Source organism: Sorex araneus, chromosome 2 (genome assembly GCF_027595985.1).
Source record: "Sorex araneus isolate mSorAra2 chromosome 2, mSorAra2.pri, whole genome shotgun sequence".
Classification (NCBI taxonomy): Eukaryota; Metazoa; Chordata; class Mammalia; order Eulipotyphla; family Soricidae; genus Sorex; species Sorex araneus.
This window is the reverse complement of record NC_073303.1, coordinates 365235032-365247245: the sequence shown is the minus strand read 5'-3', so window position 1 is coordinate 365247245 and position 12214 is coordinate 365235032. Positions and strand designations below refer to the sequence as shown.

The window sequence follows — 12214 nt, the reverse complement described above, 5'->3', positions numbered from 1 at the left end:
AATATCTATTAGAGGAGCTGGAGCCATAGCACAGCGGGTAGGGCGTTTGCCTTGCACGTGGCCGACCCGGGTTCGATTCCCAGCATCCCATATGGTCCCCCAAGCACTGACAGAAGTAATTCCTGAGAGCATGAACCAGGAGTAACCCTTGTGCATCACCAGGTGTGACCCAAAAAGCAATACACACACACACACACACACACACACACACACACACACACACACATATATATTAGCAGCCCTTATAATTCTGAGAGAACTATCTTTGGTGGGTTGAGTGACCAGGGAGGGCAGGTTGGTGAGGGTACGAGCTCCTGCATGGCCTGGACATCAAGGTCCAGCCAGCTTCACTAAAACATCCATAGAGCTATGCCCTAGGCCCGCTGGTTCCACGCAGCATGGGAGTTGGTCACTATTACCTAGGTTTTCTCAGGTGAAAGTGAGGTCATATTGATACCCAGGAAAACAACTCAGTCCCAATCCATCTCTACCTGGCTTTAGGCTCTTTGTTTTTTGTTGCAGAAATGAATTTCCAGCAAAGACAGATAATGAAGTCACTTTATTTAGGAAATTTAGGAAATTTTAGAGAGAGAGAGAGACAAAGACAGAGACAGAGAGAGACAGAGAGAGGTAGAAGTTGGAAATATGGTAGTTACATTAGACTAATGCCTCTTCCAACACAGGCTCTATCGCCACTTGGAGCAAAAAGAGCTTTTTAGGATGATATTGTAAAGGTTTGGAGATAGTTTATCTTACACTGTTGGATGGATCTAATGGAATCAAGACGATGATAATCCCCCTTTTTTTTCACTGGGAGGAACAGGAGGAAGGCAGGAGCGTCTAAGGCAGAGGAAGAGACAAGGTAAAGGACACGGAGAAGCAAAGGCAATGATGGAAACATCTGAGCTTGGAGAATGTTAAGCTGTAACTTTCAAAGTGGAGTAAGAGGCTCCTGAATCAGGGAAGGCAGACAGCTCCTAAATGCCAATAAATAAATAAAAATAAGCTAGAAAGAGTCTCTTTCTAGCCACTTCCTGCCCCCAAGAGGGAAAGCATTCCTGCTAACCCATTTCAGACCCCTGACCTCTACCACGATGAGACAATGTCTGTGTTGTTGAAGCCATACATTTTTTTGTGTGACTTGTTGAGCAGCTGTAAGAAACTAGTTTGGGGCCCTGCAGGTTAAACCTCCCTAAGAAACGTTTAAAATTTAAAATGAGCCCCAACAAACCCTTGCTCCTGGAAATGAGAATGGCAAAGACAGGGCGGACTTGTGGGCAAGGAGAGAAGGAGGAGGCGGAATGATGGCGATATAAGGCCCTTGATCGGGGAACTTACTTGGACACTGGTGGTATAGAGGTGAGGTCATGACGAATGTCAAAACTATAAGGGGCAATGCTACTGTAAACATGTGCCCCAATGGCCCAACTATAGTAATTTAATTTAAATGTTGAGTTTATGAAGCAGGATGGGGCAGTGAAAAGGAAAACCTTGGGACTTTGGTGGAGGGATGCTGACAGTGGTGGTGGGTTTGGTGGTGGAACATTGTATTAATTCTATTATTAACAACATTGTAAATCCTGGTGTGTAAATAAAAATTAAGAAGTAAAGATATAAAATGAGCCCAAAGGTTAAGTGCACAGTTTTGTGCACCGTGAGATTTTCATCCCAGTACGTGGGTCAGACCCTCATCCACCGCCTGCCCCCAGGGCTTCCTTGACCGTTTGAATGTCCTTCAGTCAGGCCATCGCTTTGGAATGAACAATGAACACCCCCCCCCCACACACACACACACAAGGGCATCTTCCGGTGGGCTCTGAGGCTGGGATGATGCTAGCACCGGATCAGGCGTCACATACTGGAACCAGGAAAGACACAGAGCCGGCAAAAAGGTGTGAATTCATAGAGTTTCTCAGTCCACTGATGGAGTTCCTAGGGGCCCCGGGGCACTTCCGGGGAGAGGTCTGGTTGGTGGAGGAAGGCACCCACGCCCCTGGGGTGGCCCAGTGAGGACCTCGCCAGCTCCCATAGCAGCTCCTCTACCAACAGTGCTGGTGAGCGGGTTCCAGTAGGGAACAAAGGGGCTTTTCCTTCCAGCTCTTGAGAGACAGCGATATGTCAGCAGCCTCCAGAGAGGCTACACGTAAATGAATCAGGGCTGGAAAGTGAAGGCTCCCATCCGTACCGAGGGCGGGAAGAGCTCTAGCAGCACTGTCATTGATTTTTTTTTTCTGTAATTGACACAGCATCTTGGTCTGCCTTCAGGCTTCAGAAGGAGGAAAGGAGGTGCCTGTGTACCCTGGCTTCACTGGGCTGGAATTTAATACCCCCTCCCCCCATAAGCTTCTTTCCTCCTGTCATCCCCCTCTCCCTCTGCCTCCTTGCTATCTCCCTTCTTTCTGTGTGAGTCCTTTATTTCTTCTTTCTTCTCCCCCAGCCCCAGTTTTTCTTCCTCTCTTTTATGTCCTTTTTAGAATTAAGCACTCAGACAAGGAATATCAGAGTATGGGAAAAAAACCTATTTTCATGGGATGTTACACGGAGGACCTTAGGAAAACAAACAAATCCAAACCAGGGCTTTTCATTTTTCATCCTGGCTCAAATCTCCCTTGGTCGGAAACTTGATATCTATATATTTTTGTAGAAATATGTATCCTCACAGTTAGGGTATCTGAGGTCTGCTCTCTGGAGAGGGATGCGGAGAAGAGACCTGGGCACCCTTCAGGTGCCTCCTGAGGCCCGCCTCAAGGAGATGAAGGAGCACCCCCTCCTGTGAGGCAGATCAGCCCCACGCCCCCCTCAGTCCAGCTCAGGTGACCCAGCCTGGTTCCTGGCAGTGGAGTTGACTGGGATTTCATACGTGGGGAAGGCACTGTTTAGCCAGAGAAATAGTAAAAGCACCTGTTTTTTAAAAAATAAAAAAAAAATGTTTAAATTAAATCACCGTGATTCACAAAAATACAAAGATATTTATGATTGAGTTCCAAGCATCTATTTTTCCAACACCAACACCTTCACCAGTGTCCACTACCCTCCACCAATGTCCCCTGTTTCCCTCCCACCCCCCCACCCCCAGCCTGCCTTGGGGTAGACACTTTCCCTCTTCTGCATTATCCTCGTGTTCCCGTCCCTAACAAATTCCCCTTGCCCCTGCCTCAGTGCCGAGCTTCCTCCTGAAGACCAGTTCTCCTGCTCTTTGTTTCTATTACCATTGGGAATTTGATTTTCCCCTATTAGATTTCTTTTTATCCCACATATGAGCGAGACCATTCTGGGTGTGTTCCTCTCCCGCTTCCTGATCTCACTCAATATGGTACTCTCCAGATCCATCCACCTTGTAGCAAATTGCCTGGCTTTACCTTTTCCTAAAGCTGAGAAGAATTCCATGATGTATATGTAGCATAGTATATTTTCCATCCAGTCTTATGTTCAGAGCACGTCTTGAAAGGCATCATCTTCAGGGCAGCCATGGCTGGGTAGGGTGTTGCTTCTGCTCAAAGCTGGCTGGTCATGTGCAGGAGAGGAGGACAAGGTGCCCCTCCACCCAGGGAAGTGTGGGCTCTCCTCTGGAGCTGCTGGGTGTGCCCCAGGGAAGTCAGGGTTTGATGTAGGCAAAGCAGATCCTCAGATCTTCAGATCATCTCTTTGGCCAAGATACACTTGCGTAGGTGTTCTCAGAGGGACGGAGCGAATCACAGCCTTCTAGTATAAAGTACTACATCAGTACACAAAGGATAGGGTGGAGGTAGGGGGCAAGACGTGTTGTAGGTACACTCAGGATGTTATGGGCTGTAAAGATCCTTACCCTGTACAAAGTCTTTAGGGCATGTTGGTTTCAAGGAAGCCAAAGAAGTCCCAGCACTGTTTGGTCAACTCTAATGGAAGGATAATGATTGAGGATGAAAGAAGAGACTGAGATCAGGGGCAAGGAGGTGTTAAGAAATTTGGTTTTTAAAAACACTTGAAGGACTTTTTAGCAGCTTTAATGTGAATGTGTATTTGGGTGGGGATGGAGAGAAAGGGAGAGAGAGAAAGAAGAGAGACAAGAGAGAGACAGAGAGAGAAAGAGGGAGAAAGAGAGAGAGAGATAGACAGAGACAGATTATCAAGAAAAGTCAGTGTCCCTTTGCGGCCCCGCGCGAGATCGACCCCGGAGGCAACTGAACCACTTTGGACACGAGCGGCGCCCCCAAAATGCCTCCAAACTGTGTGCTGGGAGCTTCTGGCCCAGGCACTGCCAGCGAGCAATGCAACTACCAAAAGAATTTTCCTTGGACTTCATATAGAAATCCAAAACCGCGCGGCTGCGATAGCAGCCGCGCGACCTAATATCTCTTGATTGTCAGCAACGTGTAAATGTTCCTTTTTGGCAGGGCTTAACATGGGGGGAAACTCCAAACAATAGTACTAAGTTTTTTGTTAAAGGGTAAAAGATTGTAGCGATAGAATTTTAGGCAGAATTTTCCCTGGACTTTAACGGGTCGGACTTTGGTGGGAAATCCTAACAAGAATAGTAAGTCTTTTGCTGAAATATTGAAGGCCACCAAAGTGGTAGCCATCTCTATAGACTGAACTAAGCCATATCCCCACGCCGGCTGAGAAGAAATATCCTTCTTTCTCGGGAAAAAACGCGGCGTGGCGTTAACCATAGTATGATGTCCATTAAGCTGACACGGACCTGGTGGCGTGGGAACCGGATGCAAGGGAATAAATTATTATGTACTTGGAACATCGGGACGCTGGTGGAATCTTGAGCCGGGGCCAATACCAGCGTATTACTTTTGGTTCCAGAAACTGCTTGCAGACATTATACCAGACTATCAACTAAGCTAGAGCCCCACGCCGGCTGATGACGAGAAATAACCATCTCTTTTGGTTTGTTTTCCCTTTGTCAGGCAGCGTGGTGATTACTAAACAGGCGTGATCTCGGTGGCGCGGGACGAGGGGGGAAAAAATAGAAAAGTTATGTAACAAACAGCGGGACTTAATATCTCTACATTCTCAGCAATGGAGAGCCATCAAATGCTTCTTTGACAGTGGGACTGTCTTCTCTTTTTGGGGGGGAAACCCTAGCAACAATAGTGAATTATGTGTTGAAACATGGACTGTAACCAAGATAAAGCATAAACGAAGTGAAACTTATCACTTACAAGGGCGGGGACTGGGGGGGTGGGAGGGGGCGGGAGGTATAATGGGGTGGTTGGTGATGGAATATGGGCACGGGTGAAGGGAAGGGTGTTTGAGTACTGTATAACTGACATAATCATGAGAACTTTGTAACCCTCCACATGGTGATTCAATAAAATTTAAATTAAAAAAAAAAAAGAAAAGTCAGTGAAGGATCAGAAAAAGAGAAGGCTAGGCCAGGTACAAAAACATGCCAGTGATCCAGGTAATAACTGGTGTTGGCTTGAACTAGGGTGGAGGGACAGAGAAATTTATGTGATTCATTAATGCCTTAAAGGGAAAATCAGCTAGAATTGGTGATGAGCTGAAAGAGAACCGTAGAAAAAGCTCATAAACAAATGGATGGGTGGAGTGTCATTGATGGTGTGGAGAAGGAACAGATTTGGGGTAGGTAAGAATTGGGGCTGGAGCGATAGCACATGGGATAGAGCATTTGCCTTGCATGTGGCCAACCCAGGTTTGATTCCCAGCATCCCATATGGTCCCCTGAGCACCGCCAGGGGTAATTCCTGAGTGCAGAGCCAGGAGTGACCCTTGTGCATCACCGGGTGTGACCCAAAAGAAACCAAAAGGAAAAAGAATTTGTTATTATTCATGTTGGGTCTGATGGTTCTTTGAAAAATATAAGTAGTTGACTGAAGGGATAGATATAACTGACCCTGGTTCAAGTTTCTGGCATTAAGTTTGGTCCCCAAGCTCTAGCAGGAGTGACCCATGAGCACAAAACCCAGAGAAAGTCATGAGCACTACTGGATATGGCCTCAAAATACATACCAAAATAAAAGACCCAAGAAGTATCCCACCTTCAATTTTGAGCATTGCATGTGCAAAACCCTATCACTGACTAAAATTAAAAAAAAAGTAATGGGAGATATTCATCTAAATTCTCCATGTTCTGGAAAGCATCATGTTAAGTGAAATGAGTCAGAAAAAGAGGGACAAACATAGAAAGATTGCACTCATTTGTGGAATATAAAGTAATAGAATGGGAGACTAACACCCAAGAATAGTGGAGATAAGTACCAAGAGGATTATTCCACAGCTTGGAAGCTGACCTCACACGCTAGGTGAAGAAGCAGCTCTGATAGAGAAGGGATCACCAAGCAAAGGGTGCTAGGGGGGCCCACTCGGGATGGGAGATACGGGCTAAAAATAGACTATAGATGATGCCTACTTAATACCTCTATAGTAAACCACAACACTCAAAGAGAGAGAGAGAGAGAGAGAGAGAGAGAGAGAGAGAGAGAGAGAAAGAGAGAGAGAGAGCAAAAGGAAATGCCCTGCCACAGAGGCGGGGTGGGGTGAAGGGGACGGGGTGGGGGTGATGGGAGGGATGCTGGGACCATTGGTGGTGGAAAATGGGCACTGGTGGAGGGATGGGTACTCGATCATTGTATGACTGAAACATAAGCATGAAAACTTGTAAGTCTGTAACTTTACCTCACGGTGATTCACTAATTAAAAAAAAAGAAAGGAGACATTATATAATCAAGCACACACACACACACACACACACAATTCTCCATGTTCTTTATGGGTCCTACTGCATCTCATTGCAAGCTACTCTCAACACAATTTCATTTGACCCCGTTATATGGATAAGAGAAAATTGTCATGCTTACTTTTAGATGAGGAAACTGAATCTTAGAATGGTTCTGTTGCTGCCCAGATTACACAGACATAAATTTGTGGAGTTGGGATCCATTGATATTTTGTCTCCTTTGCATGGGCTGCCTCTGATCTCCCATCCTACTTTCTCAGTCAGGTAGGCCAGTAGTGGTGTACCCTGAATATTGCATGCAAGTGAAATTGATGTCACAGAACATCTTAAGTGCTAATTACAGATACTGGTAGTATCACATGCTTTTGTGTATGGCCAAGGTAAGGGGACCACATCTTGAAGTATTGTTTTCATATTTCAAAATTCAAGAGGATTAGCATCTGTCATTAGCCAACCCATTCATTCTTCCCAATAGCTGTGGAATGATAGAAGTGGGTATCATGACCCCAGTTTTATTGAAAAGCAAATGGGAGAATGCTCACTCTAAACTTTAGCTTCTTAAACTGTGGGTTGTGACCCCTTATGGATTTGGATAACTTAACATGGAGTTATGAAAATTTTGGCAACAGCAAAGGTTTTTGATCATTCAACAGCCAAAATTCTTTTTTTATTTTATAAAGTCGTTCACAATATTTGATTACGTTTTATATTTGAACACCAGTCCCACCACCATTACATCTTCCCATCACCATATTTTGGATGTTTTTATCCTGAACCCCAACCCCTGCTCCAAAGAAGAACCGAAATAATTTATTTTGTATTGTTTGTTATGAAAAACTGCTGAAAATGCTACATAAAAGTTTCCTTAGAGAAAAGAGTGTGAAGATTATTGTATTTCACCCAGGGGCCATTAAACCCTTCTATAAGAGATCGCCAACATGTTGTTAAAGGTTGAGCCTTGTGTTCAACAGCCAAAATTTAACTCAAAAGCAATTGTGTCATGAATGTGTGGTGTTCCTGGGAGCTCTCAGTGATGTTGCATTCTTGGGAAAAGGGGATCACAAGTGGAAAAGCTTAGATGCCTCGCTCTAAGTTACATGTCCAAGGTGCATCAACTAGCAAGTGGCCATGTTGGGGCTCGAACTTGGATTGGCCTGGTGGTAAGTCTGAGCTCAAATGAAGCCTCAGGACTCTTCACCAGTGATGGCTGAAGCAGATGGCCTTGCAGGGACCTGTGACCCCTCCATTTCGTGATGTAAATCACAAAGGCAGTGTTAGAGTAAAAAATATCACCAGACATGACCCGAATATGGACGGCCTATTGCATCTGTTATTGAAAACCAAGGGTTGCCTCTGTGGTTGTGTGGAATATTAGCACCCATTTTCATTCCATCCTGTACAAAATCAAGCTCCAAATAAAGTGCCAATGCCATTCTTATGAAGGCCTCTTAAGGAGAAATTGCTCTGTTCTGCACTTCTCCTTTGTAACCATTCAGCATTGCACTGGGGGAGGAGAAAGGATTTACTTGGGAAGATTTAGAAATAGAAAAGATTTAGAAGTGGCTTAAGGAGCCATATGTAGGACAGGCACGGGGCACTTTCTTGGAGTGGAGGAAAGTTCCTGTCCTCCTTTGCCCTTTCTTCTGACCTGAGCAGGGCTCCTTTCCCCTAAGATCTGCTCAGAGTCCTTGGACAAAGGATTATCATTGTGGTCACCCATTAGAATCGCCTGGCGCAGAGTGGGTGGACTTAAGTATATATATATATATATATATATACATATATATATATATATGTATGTATTGGACAGCATCATTCTAGACCAATTCATTCAATTAATTTTGGCATGAGAACTTGGTGTCTTGCCTGACAGAGAACCACTGCCCAGGTCACAGTGCTTTTGTCCCAAAGCCATCCTGGGATCTGGAGGCAGTGCTAGTTTAGTAGGCATAGAAAGAGAAGTTAGTGAAGGAGAGAGGGGTGGAGTTGCAGAGGGACCTCAGTATGACCAGGATGAAGCTCCAAGGAGGGGACTGGCAATGGTCCTTGGTACCTCAAGAATGAGAGACCGAAAGAGAGTAAGAGAGACTGGGGAGGAGGAACACAGGGTCCAACCAAGAGAGATTTAGCTGGTGTCATTTTAAAGGTGTCCTGGGGGCGCTGGGAGAGCCCCAGAATGGAGAAAGCAGGATCCGGGAGTGTCTTTTTCTCTTTCAAGTATGTGGGTGTGAAGGAAAGTGTGTTAGTCTCTTGATCATGTAAAGAGGCGTTTCTTTTGCTTGTTTTGGGGCTACACTTGAGGAACCCCAGGGCCTGTTCCTGGTTCTATGCTCAGGAGTCTCTCCTGGGTGCTCAGGGTACCACATCATGGCTTCAGGGATTGGACCGGGATTGGTTGCATGTTTAAGCTTAATCTTGTGTCTGAACCTCTGTGTGATCACTCTAGTCCCCGAAGGAAACTTAAACATTTTCTTCTTTTTATTAAACTGGGCAACAAGAGCAGATTTGTGCACTGAAACCAAGATTCAGCATGGAGATAGAAAGGTAAAAGCCACTGACAGTTACTTCTCCTTCTTCCAGGCCCAAGTAGGACCTTTTTGTCACGACATCTTCACATCTCTGTGTCTTAGTTACCATCTCTAAATAAAGAGAATAATACTTGATGTTTCAAAGGGTTGTGGAGAGCAGAGTATGTGGTACCGAGGAAATATTGTAAGTACTTCTTATCACCCACACGGGTTCATCACCCCCATCCATCACACCTTCTGTCTCCCACCCTGTCTCTCTGCCCCTCATTCTCCCCTCACACCTACCTGGCATGTGACAGGGGAGATTCTGTCCCAGCCTGTCCCAGCTTGGATGATGGTCTGGATTCACGGTCAAGCTGAGGAAGACAATTTTACTCTCCCGCCTCCAACTCTGGCTTTTGGATGGTTTCCTTTTCAGCCTTTAATAGCTAATTTTGTCCAAGACTCTCTCTGTGTTCACTGGAGCATATGGTGCAGTGACTAAACTCTCTGTGTGGCAAAGTGAGGGGGAAGGCCCTTCAGGATGACTTTCTCAGAGAAAAAGGTGTTTCCAGTGTGGGGAGCAGCCGCCTCCACGCCTGTCTGGGTGGAAGCGCCTGGCTCTGTCCAGAGAATGGGACTGCATGTGCAAAGAGCTCTGGAATGATATTAGATGTCCTGGTACCATCTGGTTCTGTCGCAGCAGCTCAAGGCAGCATCTTATACCCCTGAGTCTAGAGAATTTCCTGTGGGTTCCCACGAGGTCACTAGATTTCTATTCTGAAGGCTGATCCCCATTTCTTGGCCTTTCCTGTGCTCCTCTCTGCTGTTGCCACCTTCTCCAGTTGTCCCAGCATCCTGCTCATCTGTGCCTCAACAATATTCTTGGGCTCATCGGACAACTATAACTGTTTATATAGGCAGTGAAGAAAGGCCAGGAAAGGACCCTAGGGGGCCATGGACAGCCCAGCTATCCCTCTAGGGCCCCTTCTCAGAAAGGAATTCCCTTCACTGGGACTCACACTGGATTCTTTTTGTTGTCGAGCCAAGACGTGGAGGAAGCTGCCACCCTATTTCAAGCCTCCTACACTTGGCACAAATGGAAATGCTTTCCTGAGAGCACCAGAGCCCTGGGGACAAGGCCCACAGGGAGGAGAGAGGGGCAGGAGGCACGGGGGCAAGCACGTCACATCTAGCAGTCCTGCTGGGTCCCTGGTTGTCTTCCACGACCATTTCAAGTGTGTAGCCTGTGGGCGCAGAGTAGACTTCAGAGCAGGGTGGAAGTGGGTTGCCCCAGAATGTTGCGAACCGGACGACCTTGTACAGCTTGTTAAAATAGTGTGCTGTGTCTGTTTCTACATCCATGATCTTCCTCCCCAGAGCACTGACAAGTATCAGAGGTAGCACTTGCCCTCCCGTGCTAAGGGCTGATCTGCATTCATCCAGTCTTCCCTGCACCAACTGGGGTTGAATCTGGTTCCCTTCCCCAACAATAAGAAGCTCTGTGATCTATGGGGTGGGGGGAGGGGGGTGGGAGGGATGCTGGGATCATTGGTGGTGGAGGGATGGGCACTGGTGGAGGGATGGGCACTCCACCATTGTATGACTGAAACGCAAGCACGGAAGTTTGTAAGTCTGTAACTGTACCTCACAGTGATTCACTAATAGAATAAATAAATAAATAATTTTTTTTAAAAAAGAAAGAAAGTCACACAGTGAATTAGTGTTAGAGCTGAGAGGCAAATCCAGGCAGACGGGCCCTGCCGGTGTTCTCAGCTGTTAGGCCTGGTGCTTCCCTAAAATCTTGGCATTGGTCTCATGCTCCCCTCCTCTGCCACCCACTTCCATCCGTGCTCTAGACATTCCCCAATCCCAGATCCTCCTCCTCCTGCCTTGAAGATGCTACAGCTGAGGTGATTGTCACTCGGGCCAATTATCTTCCTGCTGTAATTGTTGGTAGTTTAACTGGACAGAACACCTGGGGGCTCCTTGTCTTATGCTGATGCCAATGGAAACCCCAAAGACCCTAGTCTATTTGTAATCAGAAAGGAATTTGTTGGGTTACAACAAGCAGGGAGTGAGATGATCCTGAAACGAAAACCCAGGCTCCCCAGCTGGCAATGGGTGCCTGATTTTGCAGACCATGAATATTTATAGGGAGGTCATACATATTCATAGAGGGGTCATACATATTCATAGAGAGTTATACGTGGGAATTGCGTTTCAGGGAAAGTTTGGATGTTTCTCAAGAAAATAATAATAAGGTTCAGGGGACATGTCCAGTTACCCATCATACAGCCAGCTGAAACTGGATAGGGCTTACTGTGGCTTTTCAGCTAGTAAGTGGACCCTCCAGGATCCTGTCTTTGAATTGTAAACAAAAACACTTGGCAGCTTAGCCCACAAGGGAGTGAACATATCAGGATGGAGACCACCCTGTCCCCCCTTACTCACGGTGTAATGAAAGAGGTGGTGTGGATCAGGAGATGATCCTTCTCACCCTAGTCTCGCACTCCTTGGCACCTGCCCAATTAATCTCACCCCTTACTCTACCAACCTCCCAGCTCTGACTGCCAGCCAAACACTCATCCCTCCATTTCCATCATCTCACTCTGCGACCCTCCACACCCCATCTACTGGGTTCACTCTCTCATCCTAGATGAACTCAAACGGTCAGCTTCTGCACTCACTGAGCCAGCACCTTCTTACTAGCTTCCCTAGGGTCCCACCATGGAAGTGTCCTGACCCACCCTAGATTAGGGGCCCTATTATCTTGACACCCTTCCTTACATGCCTGCCTGCATAGCTTCTCTCAAAATTCCTGTGCTGAAGCTGTTATTGCGTGCACCCGGGGAGTAGAGAAATCCACGTGGTCACACTGCTGCATTCATGGCCACTGAATTTCATGGACAATTTTACAATTCTGCTTTTCTCAGGAGGACTCATGCTTTCATATTGGATCCTATTTCTGTTGTTTCCTCAACCCTTCCCCAGGTTTACTGCCAGTTTATGATCAAGA

At 46.4% G+C, this 12214-nt stretch overlaps 1 long non-coding RNA gene across 2 annotated transcripts in view; it reads left to right on the top strand.

Moving 5' to 3' along the window:
- LOC129401677 (uncharacterized) overlaps positions 1-12214 on the top strand; it is a 79503-nt gene that overhangs the window by 11281 nt on the left and 56008 nt on the right. Inside the window, exon 3 of one of the 2 annotated variants that reach the window (XR_008628416.1) lies at positions 824-1557. The exons of the other annotated variant lie outside the window; for it this stretch is intronic. This is a non-coding gene — a long non-coding RNA (uncharacterized LOC129401677). Of the gene's footprint in view, positions 1-823; positions 1558-12214 lie in introns of those variants that run through there. 2 annotated transcript variants of the gene reach the window in all.